Raw genomic sequence first — 23,467 nt, forward strand, 5'->3', positions numbered from 1 at the left:
AAATAGGTAACATAATCCCAGTTGATTATCCAGCAGTTCTACTGCTCGGCATACCCAAGAGAAGTGAAAATATTTGTCCATATGTCCACACACACACTTGCATGTGAATGTTCATAGTAGCTTTAATTCTGATCGTTGAGAACTGGACACAGCCCAGGTGTCCTTCAACAAGAAAGTGAACAAACCACCTGAAGTACAACCGTACGATGGAATACAACTCAGCCATAAAACTGCATGAACTACCCCTACGCACAACAGAGTGCGTGAATCTCAAAAGCATTACACTGAGCAAAAGAGCACGTGCCGAATTATTCCACGTGAAATTCTAGAAAAGGAGAAGCTGAGATACAGTGACAGAGAGTGGGCTAGTGGGTCCCTGGGGCAGGGAGAAAGCCATCTAACTGAACTCTGCGGGGGTGATAGAAACGTTGATTCCCGTGCTGGTTACGGACATACATATTTATCAAAACTCATCACGCTGCACACTTTAAATGAGTGTCTTGTATGTAAGTTATACCTCAATAAAGTTGATTTTTTAAAAGATGCAATGCCAACAGCTATAAAGACAATAGGATGAATGGAGAAAGGATATATTCAGGATAATGTGATCAGAGATGCCTCTCTGAGGAGCTGATATTCAAACTGAGAATTGAAATAGGCAAGCTGGACTTGGCTGTATCTTAGGGGAAACATCTCAGGAGCAAGACCAGCAAGGGCAAAGGTCCTGAGGCAGGAAAGACCCTCCCTTCATGCCCCAAATAACTGAAACAAAGCTTATACCATCACATACCGAAGGGCTGCCAACTTCTGGCCTAAATAAAACAATAAAAAGGGGGCTTGCTCCCCCTTCATGCTGGTCTTGGTTTTCTGGTTGTGCCCACAGACTGCTGTAAGTGGTGTGCTAATAGGGCCCACTCCAGCTCTGGGTTTCAACTGGGTGAATGAAACCTGCAGCTCCAGGGCAGGAGGGGGAAGTAGGGGTGTCCCTGGCATTTCTTGCCTCTCTGTCTCTTGGGTTCCCATGAAAGCAGACTCTGAGACAAAGGTTAGGATGCAGGTGATTTCTGTGGGAGGTGCTCCCAGGAAGCACAGTTTGAGAGCAGAAAGCGAGCCTGGGAAGGGAAGAAAGCCAGTGCAGGGTTGTTAAGGAGGAGGTCCCTGCTGTGTGCAACTGGGGCTGATCTGGCTGGAGGCCTCCGGGACCCCACCTGGAGCACATGGTCGAGGGCCAGTCCTGGGGCATGAACTCCTTGGTGAGCCCCGCTGCCCGATGTGTGTGGGCTGACCTGCTTCTGGCCAGAGAATGCCCTCAGGCAGAGAGATACAGAAAGATGTCAGTGAGGGCAGTACTGTCTGCGGGCCACCTCCAGGATGGGGCAAGGGAGGGGTGGGGGCAGGGCACCAACCACATCTGCTACAGCATCTGACTGGAGACACGGGGCAGGAGGTATAAAGCGTTCTGCAATTTTTATTTCATTGCAGGTTATAAGGATCTGAATCTTATAAGGTACAGCCGCTCTAACATGGCTGACCCTAGCACCTCCTGTTAGAAGCAGCCTGGTCCCTTCAAGCCAAAAACCAGAGCTTCCCCCAGCTCCTCACCTTCTTTACTCCCATATCCAGTCAGGCCCCGAGGCCTGTGGATTCTGCCCTCCCCCCTGTCCTCTAGGCCCTGGCCTCACGTCCTCCTTATCACTCCCCAGTCAATCCAGGCCAACGAGGTGTCAGAGTAACCCTCAAGGTTCCAGCCTTGCCAAGCTCCTCCTTCTCTCCGTCCTTGCTGTGGCTCCCACCAGTCTCAGCAGCATTTATCAATCATCTATCCCTGACCCACCTGCATTTGTTACTTACTTAATATTTTCTTCAAGATGAGTTGCCTGTTTGATTTATGTACATTTATCTTCAAAATGAAACTATTAAAATCATACACGATTTAAAAATTCTTGTGAAATCATGAACTTGATGTCCTATCTCAAATCATCCAGCCTCTTTCCTCTTCCTTCCCTGGTATCCCCTTGAGGATCAAGAGTGGGTGTCAGGGTGGGCACCCCAGGTGGCCAATGCCCATCAGTAGGGCAACTGGGTCTGGGTACCACTGCCAGCCCCCCGCTGCTCCCCTGACATTCTGTTTAAGCTTTAGCATCTCCCACCCGGAATACCAGCCCTCTTGTGGAAGCCCTCTCTGCCTCCTGTCCCCCTAACCCCATCCAGGCCACTTCAGACAGATGTTTTAAATCCCAGTGGCCACACTCCACCCCTGCACAGCCCCCTTCAGTGGCTCCCATACCCCTGGGACAGTGTCCAAACTCATCCCCTCAGCATTGGAGGATTCCCTTGATCTCACCCCCTCCACCTCCCCTCCCTCCTCATCTCCCACCCTACACACACACACACACACACACACACACACACACACACATACACACACACACAGCTAGAGCAGCACTGCTTCCAGACTTTTAGCTACGCTGTTCCTTCTGCCTGACATTTTCTTCCCACATCCTTATATACCTGATGCTCTCTTATTCATCCTTCAAAATCCATTTCAAATAATATTTGCTTTCTACATTTTCTCCCCTCTCTGAGTTCCCAGAATAATCAATTTCTCCCTCAGCTGGCTTCCCATATCCCTCTGCTCACCTACCTGTTATAGTATGAACCATCTGGTGCCATGGACGCCGTCCAGATGCTTCCTTTCCTATGTGGCTGCGAGTGTTTGTTTTGAGGAGAAGGGTCTGGGGTGTGTCTTATTCATATAATGTTCACAAGTATTTCTTTAGTAACTTCTGTATGCCAGGCACAGTGAAGGATACGGTGGATACAGCCATGAGCAAAACAGACTCAGTCTCTCTCCCCTGAATCTTGCAGCCTTAGGGGATTAAATACACAGACAAACAAATGAGTATATAATTTCCAAATTGTGGTAAGTGCTATTAAGAAATCACTCTGGGTGTTTGAAGAGAGAATAATGAGGAAACCATTTGGATAGGGCAAGAAGAGAAGGCCTCTGTGAGATGACATTTGAGCTGAATCCTAAAGGAGCCAGCAAGAAGAAAGGCTGAGGGCAGTGTTCCGAGCAAAGAAAACAGTCGTGCAATGGCCCTGAGGTGGGAAAGTGATGAGTTCCCTGATGAGAATGGAGTCCAAGGTGACTGGAGCAGTGTGGTAAGAAGGAGAGCAAGATGAGGTTACAGGGGTGGTGGCGGCTATATGACACAGGGTGTAGGAGACATTGACAGTGCTACAGCTAACAGCACCCTCACACCCTGGTGGCTTCCAGTGTCTTTCTGCCTGAGGGAGTCACCTATCCACAGCCCTGAGCTTGGCTGGGTGCAGAGGAAAGGTCTGGAGAGTTAAACCCCAAGGGTGACCCTTGATCAATGAGGATCAGGGTTTAGAAGATAAAATACCCCACCTTCCCTCGGGGCCAGGATGAGGCCAGTTTGTACCCCAGGAAGGGAGACACCTGGGGCACGAAATGTGAGATACTCTCGGGGTTGTGCAAGCGTTGAGTCAGCACCCGAGAGCAAGCACCTTCTTAAATGTTTTAGAACAGCTTTATCGAGATGTAATTCACTTACCATAAAGTTCACCCTCTTAAAGTGTACAATTCAATGGTTTTAGTATTTTCACAAAACTGGGCAACCATCACCACGCCCTAATTCCAGAACATGTTCCTGATCCTGAGAGGAACCGTGTACCCGTTAGTCACTTGCTAGCTCACCTCCCATCCCACCCCGCCCCCCAGCCCCAGGCTGCCGCTCATCTGCTTTCTGTCTCTGTGGATTTGCCGATGGTGAACATTTCACAGAAACGGAATCATACAGTATGTGACCTTCTGTGACTGGCTTCTCTCACTTAGCATAATGTTTTCAAGGTTCATCCACGCTGTAGTGTGTGTCAGTACTCATTCCTTTTTATGGCTGAATAACATTCCATTGTCTGGTAAATCACATTTTGTTTATCCATTCCTCAGATCATGGGCGTTTGGGTTGTTTCTACTTTTTGGCTATTATGACAAATGTTGCTATGAACATTCATGTATAGTTTTGTGAGGATGTGCGTTTTCATTTCTCTTGGGTGAATTACTGGGTCATACGGTAACTCTGTGTTTAACTGTGTGAGGAACTGCCAGGCTGTTTTCTACGGCAGCGGTACCATTTTACAAGCCTACCAGCAGCGTATGAGGGCCCCAATTTCTCCACATCCTTGCCAACACTTGTTCTTGTCCGTCTTTTGGATTGGAGCCATCCACGGGGTGTGAAGTGGTACCTCGTGGTCTCTCTTCATCTCTGGCATCCTAGGTACCTTGCTCGCCTCACCTTAGTCCCCTCTCCTGATTCCTCGGCCTTCTGATTCAGGTACCTTTAACTCCACACAGTCCCTCTGAGGGTCCCCTGTGGATTGAGCCCATGGCCTACAGCAGGAACACACCCATCCCAGCGCTCCCTGTTGGCCCTCCCTCTCATCTCACTTCCCAACTCCCACGTGTACTTCCTGTGATCACCTCCCATAGAAAGTTCTTGCACCCAAATCCTTGTCTCAAGGTCTGTTTGAGGGGAACCTGGGCTAAGACATATTGCCAGGAGGGTCACAGTGAGGAATTAAAATTGAAACTCTCCAAGAGCGATGGGTGGAGCCTGAAGAGTTTTAAGCAGATGGGTGACGGATCCTGATCTCTCTTTTAAAAGATCACACAGACTTCTCTGAGGGGAACAGAGTGTGGGGCGTCCCGAGTGGGCGGGAAAGACCAGGGAGGCCCAGTTGCCGTCATCCGAGATGGACTTAACAGGGCCACGAGCAGCAAGCGGACCAGCACAGTGCCTGACGAGAACCTGGTGCTCGGTAGCTGCTTGTGGAATTAAATGGAACTGGGTGGGAAGGGACAAGAAAACCTCTAGGTCACAGTGGTGTCTGGGATGGGATTTGGGGGCATTGTGAGATTTCAAGAGATGGGGTTGTGGGGCTTCCCTGGTGGCGCAGTGGTTGAGAATCTGCCTGCCAATGCAGGGGACACGGGTTCGAGCCCTGGTCCGGGAAGATCCCACATGCCACAGAGTAACTAAGCCCATGAGCCACAACTATTGAGCCTGCACGTCTGGAGCCTGTGCTCCGCAACAAGAGAGGCCGCGATAGTGAGAGGCCCGCGCACTGCGATGAAGAGTGGCCTCCGCTTGCTACAACTAGAGAAAGCCCTCGCACAGAAACGAAGACCCAACACAGCCATAAATTAATTAGTTAAAAAAAAAAAAAGGAGAGAGATGGGGTTGTGTGTGTGGCATCCCGGTGGAGGGCAGTGTGGACAAAGGCCAAGAGACAGGATTCTAAAAGAACAGAAAGGAAGTGGGTTTGCCCAGAGCCCAAGGTGTCTGGGAGGAGCAGGGAGCGACTACGTGAAATGGCTGTGAGAGGGTGTCCCTGCTTCCTGGAAGCTTCTTAGAAGCTGCAAGATTCCAGACAGACCTTAAATAATGGAAAATGAGACTGTGGCAAGAGTGTATTTGAGGGCTCAGAGCAAGGGAGGGTCACGGTCAGGGTAGGGTTGGAGGTGGGAAGGGCTTTTCTTTTTATCCTTTTCACCTGGTCTTTCATGGAGCAAAATTCATAATGAGGTCAAAATTGATGAGGTCAGTTTTTCCTTTTATGGATCATATTTTTGCTGTCATATATAACCGCTCTTTGCCTGGCTCTAGATCCTGAAGATGTTCTCCTATGTGTTTTTCTAAAATGTTTCTGTTCAGCATCGTATCCACTACTCTGTCTTCCAGCTCTCTGATCCGTTCCCCTGTATCACTTAGTTTACTGTTGATTCCTTCCAGTGGATTTTTCACCTCAGTTATTGTATTCTTCATCTCTGTTTAGTTGTTCTTTATATCTTCTTTTTTACTGTTTTTTATTGTTTAAATTTATTTATTTAATTTATTATTTTTGGCTGCGTTGGGTCTTCGTTGCTGCGCGTGGGCTTTCTCTAGTTGCGACGAGCAGGGGCTACTCTTCTCTGCGGTACATTGTTGTGGCTTCTCTTGTTGCAGAGCACGGGCTCCAGGTACGCGGGCTTCAGTAGTTGTGGCTCGCGGGCTCTAGAGCGCAAGCTCAGTAGTTGTGGCACAGGGGCTTCGTTGCTCCGCGGCATGTGGGATCTTCCCGGACCAGGGCTCAAACTCATTTCCCCTGCATTGGCAGGTGGATTCTTAACCACTGTGCCACCAGGGAAGCCCCTTCTTTATATTTTCTAATTCTTTTTTTTAAAGTGCTAACATCTCACTCTGTGCATCCATTCTTCTCCCGATTTGTTTGAACATCTTTACAATCATTACCTTGAGCTCTTTCTCAGGTAGATGGCTTATCTCCAGTTCAGTTACTTCTTTTGCTGGGGTTTTATCTTGTTCCTCCATTTGGAACATGTTCCTCTATCATCTCATTTCATCTAACTTTCTGTTTTTATTTCTATGTATCTGATAGGTTGGTTATGTTTCCAGAATTTAGAGAAGTGGCCTTTTGTAAGAAATGTCCTGGGCATCCCAGCATCACACTCCTCTCTTGTCACCAGAGCTATATGTTCTAGGGGTGTCCGCTATGTGGGCTGCATGGGTCCTTCTGTTGTGGTGGGCTGACTACTGAGGGTGGTCTGGTAGGCTTGGTTGGCCCCCAGTCCGGTTGGTTGCCAGGCCCTGCCTTGTGCAGAGGCGGCTGACCCTGGTTGGTGGGGCCACGTCACAAGGTGGCTGGCTGCAGAGCCCCAGGGGGCCCCAAGGCTTGTGCTGGCTCACTGGTGGGTGGATTCAAGGTCCAGGAGATCGCAGGGTGGTGCCCACCCACCGGTGGGTGAAGCCAGGTCCTGGAGCTAGTACCAGCTCACTGGTGGGCACAGCCGGGTCCTAGGGTCTGACTGCAGGGCCCAGGGGGCCCAGATCTGGTGTCAGGTGGCTGGTGGACGGGGCCAGTTCCTGACACAGCTAACTTTGGGGTCCCGAGCGTCCCAAAGCTTGTGTTAGCCTGCTGCTGGGTGGGGCCGGTGCCCAGCTGGTCCCAGGGCAGATGCTGGCTTACCGTGGGTGGGCCGGGGTGGGGGGGGCTGTTATTGTTCTGGGGCTGGTGCCACTGGTGGGTAGAGCTGGGACCCGGAGACTAAGGCTGCAGGGCCCTGGGGGTCCTGGGTCTAATGCCTGTGTACTGGTATGTGGAACCAGGTCCTGGGCTCTCTGGTGGGCAAGGCCAAGTCTAGGGCTAGCTGTGGGTTAAGAAGGTCTTAAGGCAGCCTGTCTGCTGATGGGTGGGACTGTGTCCTCACCCAGTTAGTTGCTTGGCCTGAGGTGTCCCAGTACTGGTGACTACGGGCTGCTGGGCAGGGGCTGGGCTGGCTCGAGTCTAGTGAGCTCTGGGGAGGATTCCACAGTGGCACTCGCCAGCACTAGTGTCTACGTGGTAGAAGGAGCTCCCAAATGGGAGGCAGTGTCTGTGTCCCCAGGGGGAGCTCCAGTTGCCTCCTGCCTCTCTGGGAGACTCTCCAAGATCAGCAGGTAGGTCTGACCCAAGCTCCTTTCAAATTACTGCTTCTGCCCTGGGTCCTGGAGTGTGTGCGACTTTGTGTGCACTGTTTAAGACTCCTGAAAGCCAGCCCTGCTGGCCTTCAAAGCCAAACATTCTGGGGACTCATCTTCTTGGTGCAGGACCCCCAAACTGGGGAGTCCAATGTGGGGCTCAGGCCTGTCGCTCCTTGGAAGGAATCTGCCTGTCTTGTTGTGGTTCCTTCTTTGTAACGTCTGTCATAGAAGATCTTTTCTGGTAGGTTCCAGTCTTTTTCGTCAGTGCTTGTTGTACAACTAGTTGTAATTTTGGTCAGTGCTGTTGTATAACTAGCCGTGATTTTGGTCAATGCTGTTGTATAACTAGTTGTAATTTTGGTCAGTGCTGTTGTATAACTAGTTGTGATTTTTGGTCAATGCTGTTGTATAACTAGTTGTAATTTTGGTCAGTGCTGTTGTATAACTAGTTGTGATTTTTGGTCAATGCTGTTGTATAACTAGTTGTAATTTTGGTCAATGCTGTTGTATAACTAGTTGTGGTTTTTGGTCAATGCTTGTTGTATAACTAGTTGTGATTTTGGTCAATGCTGTTGTGTAACTAGCTATAATTTTGGTGTGCCTGTGAGGAGCGGTGGAGTTCAGGGTCTTTCTACTACACCATCTTGGCCAATCTTCCTATTCACTTTAGTTATTATACAACTTACTTAAATTTTTTTATTGTGGTAAAATACACATAAGTATTTTATTCTTTTTGGTGCTACTGTAAAGGAAATTGTTTTCTTAGTTTCCTTTTCAGATTGTTCATCGTTTGTGTACAGAGATGCAACTGACTTTTGTGTGTTGACTTTGTATCCTGTTAATTAGCTGAATTCACTTATTAGTTCTAACAGTTCTTTTGGTGGAATCTTTAGGGTTTTACATATAAGACCATATCATCTATGAACACAGATCACTTTACATTTTGCTTTTCAATTTGGATTCTTTTTATTTCTTTTTATTGTCTAATTACTCTGGCTAGAACTTTCAGTATTGTGTTGAAGTGGTGAAAGCAGACATCCTTGCATTTTTTCCTGATATTAGAGGAAGAGCTTTCAGTCTTTCACCATAAAGTATGATGTGCGTGTGGATTTTCATGTATGGCTTTTATTATGTTGAAGTAGCTTCCTTATTCCTATTTCGTTGAGTGTTTTTCTCATGAAAGGGTGTTGCATTTTGTCAAGGGTTTTTCTGAATCAGTTGAGATGATCATGTGGGTTTCTTTTCCCCTTCATTGTGTTAATGTGGTGCATTACACTGATTGATTTTTGTATGTTGAACCATCCTTGTTTTGCATTTGGTGATGATGTATAATCTTTTTAATATGCTGCTGAAGCAATAGCTTTATGGATCTAACTCCTAGGGTAATGAAAATAAAACAAAAATAAACAAATGGGACCTAATGAAATTTAAAATCTTTTGTACAATAAAGGAAACCATAAACAAAATGAAAAGACAACCCACAGAATGGAAGAAAATATTTGCAAACTGAACAACTGACAAGGGATTAATCTCCAAAATATACAAACAGCTCATGCAGCTCAATATCAAAAAAACAAACAACCCAATTAAAAAATGGGCAGAAGACCTAAAAAGACATTTCTCCAAAGAAGACATCCAGATGGGCAAAAAGCACACAAAAGGATGCTCAACATCACTAGTTATATGAGAAATGCAAATCAAAACTACAGTGAGGTATCACCTTACACCTCATATGGTCAGGATGGCCATCATCAAAAGGTGTACGAATAATAAATGCTGGAGAGGGTGTGGAAAAAAGGGAACCGTCCTACACTGTTGGTGGGAATGTAAATTGGTACAACCACTATGGAAAACAGAACGGAGGTTTCTTAAAAAAACAAAGTTACCATATGATGCAGCAAACCCACTCCTGGATGTATATCCCGAGAAAAGCATAATTCAAAAAGATACATGCACCCCAGTGTTCACTGCAGCACTATTTACAATAGCCAAGACATGGAAGCAACCTAAATGTCCATCAACAGAGGAATGGATAAAGAAGATGTGGTATGTATATACAATGGAATATTATCCAGCCATTTAAAAAGAACAAAATAATGCCATTTGCAGCAACATGGATGGACACAGAGATTATCATACTAAGTGAAGTAGGTCAGACAGAGAAAGACAAATGTCATATGATTATCACTTATATGTGGAATGTAAAAAAATGATACAGATGGGCTTATCTGCAAAACAGAAACAGACTCACAGACTTCAGGGGCAGGCTTGTGGTTGCCAAAGGGGAGGGGCGGGGAGGAGGGATAAATTGGGATTAACATATGCACACTGCTGTATGTAGAATGGATGATCAGTGGGGACCTACTCTGTGGCGAAGGGAGCTCTACTCAATATTCTGTAATGGTCTATATGAGAGAGGAATCTGAAAAAGAATGGATATATGTATGTGTGTGGCTGTATCATTTTGTTGTGCACTTGAAACTAACACAACACTGTAAATCAACTATACTCCAATATAAAATAAAAAATTAATTAAAAAATAAATAAAAGCAGTTATAGAAAAATAAAAAAAATATGCTGCTGAATTTGGTTTGCTAGTATTTTGTTGAGATTTTTGTGTCATAGTTCATAAGGAGGTTGGCCTGTAGATTTGTTTTGTTGTAGTATCTTCATCTGGCTTTGGTATCAAGACAATAATGCTGGCCTTATAAAATAAGTTAGAAAATGTTCCCTCCTCTTCAATTTTCTGGAAAAGTTTGAGAAGGGGTGGTATTAGTTCTTCTTTAAATGTTTGGTAGAACTCACCAGTACAGCCATCAGGTTCTGGGCTTTTATTTCTTGGGAGATTTTTTTTTTTTCCTTTTTTTGCGGTGTGTGGGCCTCTCACTGTTGTGGCTTCTCCCGTTGCGGAGCACAGGCTGCAGACGCGCAGGCTCAGCGGCCATGGCTCACGGGCCCAGCCGCTCCGCGGCATGCAGGATCCTCCCGGACCGGGGCACGAACCCGCATCCCCTGCATCAGCAGGCGGACTCTCAACCACTGTGCCACCAGGGAAGCCCTGTTGGGAGATTTTTGATTACTGATTCAATCTCCTTATCAGTTATAGATCTATTCGGATTTTCTATTTCTTTATTATTTAGTTTTGGAAGGCTTTGTGTTCTAGGGACTTGCCCATTTCCTCTAGGTTATCCAATTTGTTGGTATAGGATTATTTTAGTATGATCTTATAATTCTTTTTTTTCTCTAGAGTTGGTAGTATTGCCCACACTTTCATTTCTGATGTTAGTATCTGAGTCTTCTCTTTCTCTCTTAGTCTATACAGTTAAAGGTTTGTCAATTTTGTTAAAGTTTTCAAAGAACCAACTTTTGGTTTTATTGACTTTCTCTCTTGTTTTCTATTCTCTATTTCATTTATCTCTGATCTGATCTTTATTATTTCCTTCCCTCTGCTGGCTTTGGGTTTAATTTGTTCTTCCTTTTCTAGTTCCTTCAGTTGTAAAGCTAGGTTATGGATTTGAGATCTTTCTTGGTTTTTTTTTAATATAAGCATTTATAGCTATAAATCACCCCTTAACATTGCTTTTGCTATGTCTCATAAGTTTTGGTATGTTATGTTTTCATTTTCATTCATCTCTAAGATTTTTCTAATTTCCTCTGTGATTTCTTCTTTGATCATTTGTTGTTTTAAAATGTACTGTTTAATTTCCACAAGTGTGTGAATTTTCCAGTTTTACTTCTGCTATTTTTTTAAAGGAATTTGGATTTTTTTTTAATTAATTAATTAATTTATTTATTTCTGGCTGTGTTGGGTCTTCGTTTCTGTGTGAGGGCTTTCTCCAGTTGCGGCAAGTGGGGGCCACTCTTCATCATGGTGCGCGGGCCTCTCACTATCGCGGCCTCTCTTGTTGCGGAGCACAGGCTCCAGACGCGCAGGCTCAGTAGTTGTGGCTCATGGACCTAGTTGCTCCGTGGCATGTGGGATCTTCCCAGACCGGAGCTCGAACCCATGTCCCCTGCATTGGCAGGCAGATTCTCAGCCACTGCGCCACCAGGGAAGCCCCCTTCTGCTATTTTTTAAAATTTAAGAATACAGCATGTTAGTATATATGCTCCTCAGTAAAGAGAAAGAAATATTTATGATCAATCAGAACAAGCCCTTCATTTCAATGCTACTTAGTTTGGGATGAAGATAAAGTTCTAAACAATAAGGCAATTGTATGATTCTCATTTTCAGAGTTTTTAAAAATCAAGCAGTGAGAATCCCTCTTCAGATATATATATACACACCTCAGAAAGTATGCAGATTCTTTCATTCAACAAATACGAACTATTTCACCAGGTAGTCTGCTAGAAAACAGGGTTACATCAGTGAATTAAACAGGCAAACATCCCTGCCTCCCAGGAAGAGGAGGAGACAGATAATAAACAATAAGCATATTAAATGAATAAATTACATAACATGTTTCAAGGTAACATGTTACAAGGTAAGTGCTATGGGAAAAAATAGAACTGAGTGAAAGGGATCTGAGTGTGGGGTAGGCTGCAGTTTCAGATAGGATGGTGAGGTCTGCCTTGTTTCATAGATGATACTTGAATATAGATTTACAGGATGTGAGGGAATAAGCCGTGCAAATATCTGAAGGAAGGGCATTCCAGCAGAGGGAACAGCCCATGCAAATTCCTAAGTGGGGGGCGGGGGGAAGATGTGTGGAATCTGCAAAGAACAAACATGAGGCTGGAGTGCTGCAGAGATGATGCCCAAGGTGTAGCAGGGAGGCAGCTCAGCGAGAGTCTTATAGGATTTAGGATTTAACTCTGGGAGAAATAAAGGGGCATTGAGGATTTTGAGTCTTGACATGATCTGATTTATTTTATTTTTAATTAATTAATTTATTTATTTTTTGCTGCACTGGGTCTTTGTTACTGTGCACCGGCTTTCTCTAGTTGCAGCGAGCAGGGGCTACTCTTCGTTGCAGTGCACGGGCTTCTCATTGCGGTGGCTTCTCTTGTTGCGGAGCACAGGCTCTAGGTGTGCGGGCATCAGTAGTTGTGGCTCGCGGGCTCTAGAGTGCAGGCTCAGTAGTTGTGGCACACGGGCTTAGTTGCTCCGTTGCATGTGGGATCTTCCCGAACCTGTGTCCCCTGCATTGGCAGGCGGATGCTCGACCACTGCGCCACCAGGAAAGCTCACTCACGATCTTTTAATTCAATTTTTAAGTGTCTCTTTATCTTGTGCAAAATACTTTCAGCGAGTCCTTGAGCTGAGTTTATAACCAGATCACTGAGGCCACAAAAAGGTTTTCGGCATTTGTCTTATGGCTGACAGACTGTGTGGGATTGGCGATCTCCCTCCTATGGCACAGGGGGTTGTGTGGGGTCCCAGAGATCATCAGGGCAGGGACTGCTTCCTGAGTGTTTGCTGTGCGCCTTGCTTTCTGATCACACAACTTCTATGTTTATTCAGTTCTAATATGCAGGGTTTTTTCACATTGCTAAGATTAGGATTTTGATGAAATATAGAAAAAAATGAGGAAACCATGATTTTTAAAGGATTTTTTTTTATTTTTAACTTTTTTTCTGAAATAACTTCAAACTTAAAGAAAAAGTCACAAGGGCTTCCCTGGTGGCGCAGTGGTTAAGAACCCGCCTACCAATGCAGGGGATACGGGTTTGAGCCCTGGTCAGGAAAGAGCCCACACGCCACGGAGCAACTGAGCCCGTGCTCCACAACTACTGAGCCTGCGCTCTAGAGCCCACGAGCCACAACTACTGAGCCCGTGTGCCACAACTACTGAAGCCCATGCGCCTGTGCTCCAAAACAAGAGAAGCCACCGCAATGAGAAGCCCCCACAACGCAACGAAGAGTAGTCTCCCCTCACTGCAACTGGAGGAAGCCCGTGCACAGCAAAGAAGACCCAATGCACCAAAATAAATTTATTTTTAAAAAAAGTCACAAGAATAGTGGAATGAACTACCATAGGCCCTTGACCCAGAATCCCATATTATTAACATTTTGCCACATTTACTTTAAAATTCTCTCTTTCCCGTTCTCTCTCTCTGTCTCCCTCTCTGTCTCTCTCTCTATGTCTCTGTCTCTGTCTCTCTCTCTTGCTGTTTCTTTCTATATATACATGTATACTTGAATCATTTGAAAGTAAATTACAGACATCATGCCTTTTTCCCCCTAAATTTCCCAAGAACAAAGATATTTTCTTACATAATCATAGTATAACTATGAAAATCAGAAAATTTAACATGGAAAAATAGACCATTATCTAATTCATAGTCCACATTCAAATTTTGCTAACTTCCCCAATAGTGTCCCTTATAGCCATTTTTTTCGAGGGCAGAATTCAATACAGAATTTCATGTTGCATTTAGTTGTTACATCTCCGTATCCTCCTTTAAGTTCTTTTCTTTTTCTTTCTTGACATTGACATTTTTGGAGAGTCAGTTACATTGTCGGCCGTCCCAAATTTCAGTTTGTCTCATTGTTTTCTCATGATCAGATTCAGGTTCTGCCCTTTTGGCAGGAAGACCACATAAGTGGTACCCTTCTTGGTGCACCTCACTGAGGGGTACACATGTCGGTTTGTCCTGTCACTGTGATGTTAACCTTGATCCCTGGGCTAAGGTGGGGGTCTGCCAGATTTCTCCACTATCATCATTTTTTTCTTTGTAACTAATAAGCCATTTGGAAGGAGACACTTCGAGACTGTGAATATACTATTCCTCATCAAACTTCCACCCAGAGTTTCTAGCATTCATTGATGATTCTTATTCTTATTCATAGATTATTTGTATTTTGCTATGATGGTTGCAAAATAGTGATTTTTCTAACCCCGTCATCCCTTCTATATGTATTAGTTGGCATTCTGCTGTAAGAAAGAGCTCTCCCTGCTCTCCCGTTTATTTCTTTATTAACAGTTTGGACTCATGGATTCCTATTTTATCCCATGGGAAAGAACGTATTACTGTCATTATTTAAGCTGCTGTTCTACTGTCACAAGAGGCAGAATTTGAACCCAGATCTTTCTGATTCCAAAGCCTATGTCTCAACCACTCTTCTCTACTCCAGGCTGCTCCTTAGCTTCACCTTGAGCAAATTGCTTAACCTAAGACTCAGATTTACTATTGGAAGGATATACGAGGCATGTGTGATGACTGACAAAGATCCCAAAGGGAGAGTCTGTGGTGTTCCCACTCAGCTGACTCCTAGGACTAACCCCCATTCCCTGCCAGGACCTCAGCACAATTCCACTCAACCAACTTCAGGTGGTACCGCCCTTTTGCCTGGTCCTGGGCTAGGGTCTTAGCACACACAGATGAGTCAGATCTAGTCCCTGCCAGTATGAGGGTGCTCCATCCGACTGGGTCCCAGAGTGAAACAATCTAGAGCAGAGCCACAGCTGAGCCACAATGGACATGAAGCATGAATGAGAAATAAACTTTTGCGGCCATCAGCTACCGAGGTCTTGGGTTGGTTTGTCCTTGCAGCATAACCTCATATATCACTCCCTGTCTTAGGTTCTGGAAGTACAACAGGGACCAAGACAGACTTAGTCTCTTCCCTCACGGAGCTCACACTCTACTGCGGAAAGCAGACGCTAATCAAATGAATAATTATTTAGTCAATATTATGTTAAGGGCTACAATGGAAAAGTACTTGCTACTGGGAACAGCATGTATAAGGGAACCTGAATTCATCTGGAAAACCAGGGAGACAGCTGACAAAGCAACAGTAAAACCAAGACCTTAAGAATGAGTTTGAGGCCTTCCCTGGTGGCACAGTGGTTAAGAATCCGCCTGCCAATGCAGGGGACACGGGTTCGAGTGCTGGTCTGGGAAGATCCCACATGCTGTGGAGCAAGTAAGCCCATGTGCCACAACTAGTGAGCCTGTACTCTAGAGCCCGTGAGCCACAACTACTGAGCCCATGCACCACAACTACTGAAGCCCGCGTGCCTAGAGCCTGTGCTGTGCAACAAGAGAAGCCACCACAATGAGAAGCTGTGCACTGAAACGAAGAGTAGCCCCATTCACCGCAACTAGAGAAAGCCCGCTCACAGCAACGAAGACCCAAGGCAGCCAAAAAAATTAAAATAAATAAATAAATTTCTTTTTAATTAAAAAAAAAAAGAATGAGTTTGAGTCAGCCAGATGAAGAAGGGGAGAGGGGGTATTCCAGTAGAATTGTAGAGGGCATGGCATGTGCAAAGGCCCTGAGGCAGTAAGGGAGGTTTTGACGCTTGCTTCTTTAATTGCCTCTCCATTCCATGAGCCCCAAGATTCTGCTGATACATTTCCTTTTTTACGTAAAGTAGCTGAAATTGCACTGCTTTCCACCAAAGGAGTAAAAACTTCAAATTGTAGTTGGAAATTTTTGGCCACAGTCTGTACCCTTTCTTCAGAGTTACATCAACTTGAGTTTCAAATAAATCCTCACCTCAATGGACTCATTGGTCAGAAAGAATTTCCTGTGCTAATGAACATGTGGGCCCATCTGCCTTCTCCAAAGAAAAGTCAAAAAAGTATTCTTTTGTGCAACTAAGTATGGAAAGCATTCTGATTTCCTTTTCTCCTCGCGTTGATTCTTCAGAAGTCATTGGCACGATCCTATACACATCAGGGCATCAGAGCCCAGCGGTCTCTCTCAGCAACACTTCTGGCACCCATTACTTCCTCCCATCCCTGAGTCTGGGGCAATGTCACAGCATAACCTGAGTCAAAACAACAACAACAAAAGGAATCTCTACCTGCTGGGGTAGATCTGAACTCAAGATAGTCTCCTCAAGTCTGCTATTCCCTCAGTCTTACCCATTTCAGTAAATCTATCCATTTTTCAAGCCCAAATCCCAAGAATCATCCTCAATTCCTTTCCTTACCCCCTCATATTTAAGCAGTCAGTCAATTCTGACAGCCCTGCCTCCAAAGAAACAAACTAGTCCACCTCCCTGTATCACCATTTCCTCTACCCTCAACGAAGCCACCACCATCCCCCAGACATCTGCCTCAGCCTCCCCTCCATCTCCCCACAACCCCTCTGGCTCTCAATCCATTTACTTCACCTAGAGTGATCTTTTAAAGATACAAATATTCTGCTTAAAGCCCTCCATTGGCTCTCCATTGTCTCAGGATCAAATCCAAACCCTCTCCTTGGCCTGTAAGACCCTGTGTGATATGACCATGACCAGGTCAATCCCCTCTCACCCTCAGAGATCCAGCCACACTGACCTGCTTGTGTTCTCTTGGACCAGCCCTAATCTCTCACTTCTAGGCTGTCTCAAATTCTATTCTCTTTCCCTATAATGCTGTCATCCACATTCATGATCCAGAAAACTCCCTACTCATCCTCAGTGTTCAGGTTAGATGTTATCACCTTCAGGAAGTCTTCCTTGGCCATCCCCACACTAACTTAGTTTCCCCTGTTTACGAGTTTTCGCCGTGATACAGTGACATGTTTATAATCTCATGTACCGTGTCTGGCTCCTCTGCCGTCAGACTGTGAGCTCAGTGAAGTCAGGGGCTCTCTCTCTTTCTTGTTCACCCCTGTATCCCTAGAGCTTAGAACAATGCCTGGCTTACAATAGGTACTCGATAAGTGTTTGTTGTAGGCTTGAATGAATGAATGACAACTGGGACTCAGGAATCTAAGCTTCATAGATAGTCCTTGCCAGGATCCCATAATCTTCTGGGATTGACTTGGCCAATTGGGAAGGAAGAGCTCCCTAGGTCCTAAATTCTCCAAGGAATATTAGGGAGACATTTTACAACTTATTCAAACATGGAAGTCTAAGTTTCATTTCTTCTCCCTAAAATAACTATAGATTATAGTTATGTTCTGCATGAGGCAGGAATATAATTTTTTGTGTTTTCCCAGTACTCATGCAGGGACCTGACGTAGAGGGATTAATAATACAAACTTCAGGTCTACGTGGCCTGAATTCAAATCCAGTTCTGTCACCTATAGCTGCGTAGCCTTAGGCAACTGACTTCTGTAAATTAAGGTTAATAACAGTCTATCCTTTATAGAACTACATTTAAAATTAACTAATACAGCTCACTTAACACTCAGTGTCTAGCATAGGAAGAACTTAGTATACTGTACCATTATTGTTCACATCATTAATAGGTTGAAGACACTTTAATAAGAATGTTAGGCATTTCCCCATATTACCACTAGATGTCGCCACGGACTAGGCTAAAACAGCAGCACTAACTTCCCAAATGTAAAAGCCCTCAGTCTGGAACAAAAGGACCTTGGAGAAACTGAAGACGGCGACACAGGACCTCTCGAGGTCCTGAAAGCAGGGCCGGGATTTGAACCCAGTTGTCCTGCCTCCTTAAGGATGGCAAACTTAAGGGCCGTGGTTAGGAGGGGCCCTCCCCGTCTGGGTTCCCACAGCTCATCCAGCCCTCGGGATAGGCTGTTTTATCCATTTGTACTAATAGGTAGCCCTCTGAGTGCTAACTTTGTGACAGGTGCTATTCTAAGCTCTTTAAAACATGAACTTACTGAATTCCCAGAAATAAACATTTGGGGTAGAGTCTCAAGTTTTCCTCATTATACACATGGGAAAAGTGAGGCACAGAGAGGTTAAGTAACTTGCTTGAGGACACACAGTTAGTAAACGCTGAGTGGGATTAAAACCCTGGCATTCTGGGGACTTCCCTGGTGGCGCAGTGGGTAAGACTCCGTGCTCCCAATGAAGAGGGCCCCGGGTTTGATCCCTGGTCAGGGAACTAGATGCTACATGCATGCCTCAACAAAGAGTTTGCATGCCGAAACTAAGGAGACTGCCTGTCACAACTAAGACCCCACACAACCAAATAAATAATTTTTTTTTTTTTTTTTGCAGTACACGGGCCTCTCACTGTTGTGGCCTCTCCCAATGCGGAGCACAGGCTCCGGACGCGCAGGCTCAGTGGCCATGGCTCACGGGCCCAGCCGCTCCGCAGCATGTGGGATCTTCCCAGACCAGGGCAGGAACCCGCGTCCCCTGCATCGGCAGCGGACCCTCAACCACTGTGCCACCAGGGAAACCCAATAAATATTTTTTAAAAAGGAATGGCTAACTATTAAACCAAAAAAAAAAAAAAAAAGTCATTCTGGCTGCATATGTACTACCCTAGAGCTAACTTCTTTTGTCACCTTGGTAACAATGTTTCTTATTACATATTTTTAATTAGAGTATAGTGGAGTTACAGTATTAGTTTCAGGTGTGCAACATAATGAGTCAACATTTTTATAGATTATATTCCATTTAAAGTTAGTACAAAATAATGGCTGTATTTCTCTGTGTGGTACAATATACACTTTTTTAAAATGTATTTATTTATTTATTTATTTTTGTCTGCATTGGGTCTTCATGGCTTCGTGCAGGCTTGTTGCTTAATTATTTTATACACAGTAGTTTGTATCTCATAATCCCTTATCCTTATCTTGTCCCTCCCCTCTTCCCTCTCCCTACTGATAACCACTAGCTTGTTCTCAATATCTGTCGGCCTGTTTCTGTTTTGTTATATTTGTTCATTTGTTTCTTATTACATTTTAAATCTTTTGATATCACGTAGCTTCTTTGCTGATTTAACAAATAACTATTGCTCTATTACAGTAAAATTTCCTGAACCTAAGTCTTGGTAAGGAAATAATGTTGATCTTCAAAAAACATCATTGTTGGGGACTTCCCTGGAGGTCCAGTGGTTAAGACTCCACACTTCCAATGCAAGGGGCGTGAGTTCGATCCCTGGTCGGGGAACTGAAATCCCACATGCCGTGCAGTGCGGTCAAAAAAAAAAAAAAAAATTGTCAAATGGAGTGATGATGTAGGAAAGTAGGTATTATGCCTTCACAAAACCTTGTTCTATAAATACCAACCTTTTGCCGATTCTTTATCATTTAGCTCCAAATTTGCCATCCAGTTCCAACTGAATTCCATGAACCTGGTTACCAGCTAAATCAAAGGCTTGGAGGAAAGTGAAACAGGGAGGAGGTTGGCCTAGCTTTTCGTTCATTCATTCATTCAACAGTTACTGCCCCCTCCTCCCTGCCAGGCCCTCTACTGGGCTCTGAGGCCAAGCAGTGACCTCAGAATGGGCCCTGCCTTCAAGGAGCTCATAGCCAAGTCAGAGTTAACAGACAGAGGGGGTGCACACACAGAGGCGTTGCTTGATTGCCCGTCTCCCCAGACTGTCTACAGACCGCGTTTGTCTTACTCACTTCTCTATCCTCCATGCCTAGCACAGTGCCTGGCCACATTTTAGGTGCTCAATGTTTGCTGAATGAATGCAAAGGCTTCATGGAGGAGGTGGCACTGACCTGGGGCTTGGACACTGGACAGGCTATTGACAGGGGAAGACGGGGAGAGGGGACACTCCCTCAAGAGGAAGGATCATTTTAGGAAGATCATTCTGGCTGCTGTGTGGAGGACAATGGTTCTGGGGGAGATGCGGGGGACAGGAAGACCAGCAAGGAGGCTGGTACAGGGCCGAGGAGAGAGAGGGTTGTGGCCTGGAGTGGGGACAGAAAAGGCGCAAAGGGGGATTCTGAAGGGAGGGACAAGACATGGGGAGCGCAGAGCACGAGAGGGCAGGAGTCACAGGTGTCTGGGGGAGGGGGCAGGCTGGAGAGGCCTTGACAGGAAGTTAAGGTCTGTTGAACAAAATTGTAGGGCAGAAGGAACTTCCAGATCCCTCAAGTCAGAGCTCAGCTCTGGTGTCATTTCTCCCACCTGGAACGGAGCTGGGGGCGGTGGTGGAGCAGTCCTGTGGGTCCAGGGGAAGGGAAGAGAACTCAGCTCCATGTGAATAAGGCCCTGCCTCACCTTCTCCTGTTTTCTGGGGCCCTGAGGGGGAGAGGGTTGGCTACCACGACTTTGTCAATGCCCAGACCTGGCATGAAGTTTACTGGAGGGTGAAGTCCCTCCAAAAACAGACCTGATTCTTCCTCAGCGGCACACATCACACGCCATGGATGGCAGGACCTCCTCCTTTCTTATTATATTTTATTTTTCTTGGGGTATAACATACATAAAGTACGTAAAGTCCTCTAATCTTAAGGTACAACTTGAATTTTTGCCCATGTAATTACCAACCAGACTAAGATATGGACCTTTTCCAGCACCCCAGAAAAGTCCCTATTGCTCTTCCCCCATCTCTATCTCCCCCTCCCCCAGCCCCCTCCGACCCAGGTGGCTTCTGATTTCTAGAACCATAGATTAGTTTTGCCTGCCCTTGAACCTTCTGTGAATGGAATCATACAATATGTACTGTTTCTGTGTCTGGACTCTTTTAGTCCACATACCATATAGGAGTATAATCTATAGTGTCACGTGTCAGCAATTTGTACTTTTTTTTCTTATGCCATGCCGGACGGCTTGCGGGTTCTCATTTCCCTGACCAGGGATTGAACCTGGACCACGGCAGTGAAAGCCCAGAATCCGAAACACTAGTCCACCAGGGAACTCCCAGCAATTTGTACTTTTATATGTAAAACATAGTAGTCCATTGGATGGACATGCCGTATTTTGTTTATCCATTCTCCTGTTGATGAACATTGGGCTATATCCATGTTGAGCTCTGAGTAAATCTGCTATGAAAATCCTTGCCCAAGTCTGCTTGTAATAGCCACTTATTTCTCCTGGAATGAAAAGCTAAGAGTGGAAATTCTCGTCACAGCGTAAGTGTCTGTTTACATTTAGTGGAAACTGCCAGTTTTCTGAAGTGGTTGTACCAGTTTCCTCTCATGGGCAGTGTGCAAGAATTTCCACATCCTTGCCAATGCCCAGCCTTTCTCTTTTCTAAACAAGAGTTTCCACTGTGACACTCCTCTTTTCCTCCAGTGTTGGATATTGGGTGTGCCTGGCATGAGTGCGTAGATCCCTCAGCCCAGAAGCAGCAAGACAGAGGTCACATCTAGTTTGTTTGAGTCTCAGCTACAGGAGGAATGGTCATCTCCTTGATGTGGATGAGACCCCAGGAACTGGGGTGGCAATCTTATGACCACGAGCATGAAACCAACATGAGGACAGCACAGCAGAGATGAAATGAACCTAAGAGATGGAATGTTTGTGATGACATGGTCAAGCCACTCAACTAACCTGCCACTGAGTGGCAGGGTATATTTATTTTTTTAAGCCAAGTGATTTAGGGTCTTGTTTTTGGAACTTGAATCATAAAGGATACAGTCCCTAAGCCCCCCCTTGTAACCAGACCGAATGGTGCCATTTCTGTCCTCCATAGCAGTCATCTCCACTGAGCATTCTTTCCTTCCTGAAACCTCCTCTCTGGGATCCCATGCTCACCTGGTCCTCCTCCTACCCCACGGGTCACTGCTTCTCAGCCTCCTTTCCTGGCTCTTCCTCTGCCTACTTATTAATCTACCTTCACTTTCTTAGGACCTCATCCAGCACCATGATGTGTGTACTGTGTGCTGATGTTACTGAAATATGTATCTCCAGCCCAGATCTCTCTTCTGAGCACCAGTCTCATATAAAGCGGCCTATTGACCCTCTCCACCCAACCATTGCCCAGGCTTTTCAAACTTACCTTCTTAGCCAAACTCTTGATCTTCCCCCTCAATTTGAGCCTGCTGCAGGCTTTACCACCTTAGTCAAGGGCTCTTTCATTCTTTCATACTCAAGGCAAAGATCTAGGTGTCTTTGCCAATGCCTCAACACCCACCCACATTCCATCTTACATTCTCTACTTCTCCACCTTCCAGGGTCACCATTCCTTTGCACTTGGAAACCTACAACAGCCTTCTGGCTGGTCTCCCCACACCCGCTCGAAAGTGCTTTCCAAGCCATGTAGGGTGGACTTTCAGAGACCCAAACCTGGTATCATTCCCCTGATGAAAATGATAAAAAGATAAAGATAAAATCCAACTTCATTAGGTAGCACTACCTGCCCTACTTGCTCCTTCCTCACCCTCAGCTGCTGCTTCCCACCTCCACATCTGGGACAAGTGGTTCTTTCTGCCTACAACATTTCCCCTCTCACTCTTGCCCTACAAAACTATCTTTGGTTTTTAAGCCTAAATGCCAGCTTCCCAAGGAGTTTCCACCCTTACCCTTCCCACTACATGAGGGTTCCATTAATTTTTTTTTTTGGCCAGACTGCGCAGCCTTCAAGATCTTAATTTCCCAACCAGGGATCGAACCCGCGCGTTCGGCAGTGAGAACATGGAGTCCTATCCACCAAACTGCCAGGGAATTCCCCTCCATTAATTTTTCATAGCACTCTTCATATTCCCCCACAGCATTTCCCATCATGCATAATTATATATTGATTTGATTTAAATTATTAACAGATAGTGATCATTTGATGATTAAAAAAATTTATTTTATTGACGTATAGTTGCTTTACAATGTTGTGTTAATTTCTGCTGTACAGCAAAGTGATTCAGTTATACCTATATATACATTTCTTTTTCATATTCTCTTCCATTACGGTTTATCACAGGATATTGAACACAGTTCCCTGTGCTATACAGTGGGACCTTGTTTATCCATTCTATATACAGTATAATAGTTTGCATCTGCTAATCCCCAGCTCCCAATCCATCCCTCCCCCACCCCCTCCGCCTTGGCAACCACAAGTCTGTTCTCTCTGAGTCTGTTTCGTACATATGTTCATTTGTGTCATATTTTAGATTGCACATATAAGTAATCTGATGATGGCTTTTCCACCCCTCCCCCACTCTCCCCCAGTAGCCGGGCATCTCCTTGAATTAGAACAGCGCCTATTTCACGCTCCATTCTATCCTCTTGCCTTTAGCACTGCATTTACACACAGTAAGCGCTCAAGGAATGTGCTTATTTAGCTAATAAATCGATACATTGACTCATTTAATCCCTATAACAACCCTGTGAAGTAGGCATTTCATCAGATTCGGGGAAGCTAACAGTCGGGGTGGGCAAGTG

The sequence above is a fragment of the Stenella coeruleoalba genome (genome assembly GCF_951394435.1).
Source record: "Stenella coeruleoalba genome assembly, chromosome: 15".
Taxonomy (NCBI): domain Eukaryota; kingdom Metazoa; phylum Chordata; class Mammalia; order Artiodactyla; family Delphinidae; genus Stenella; species Stenella coeruleoalba.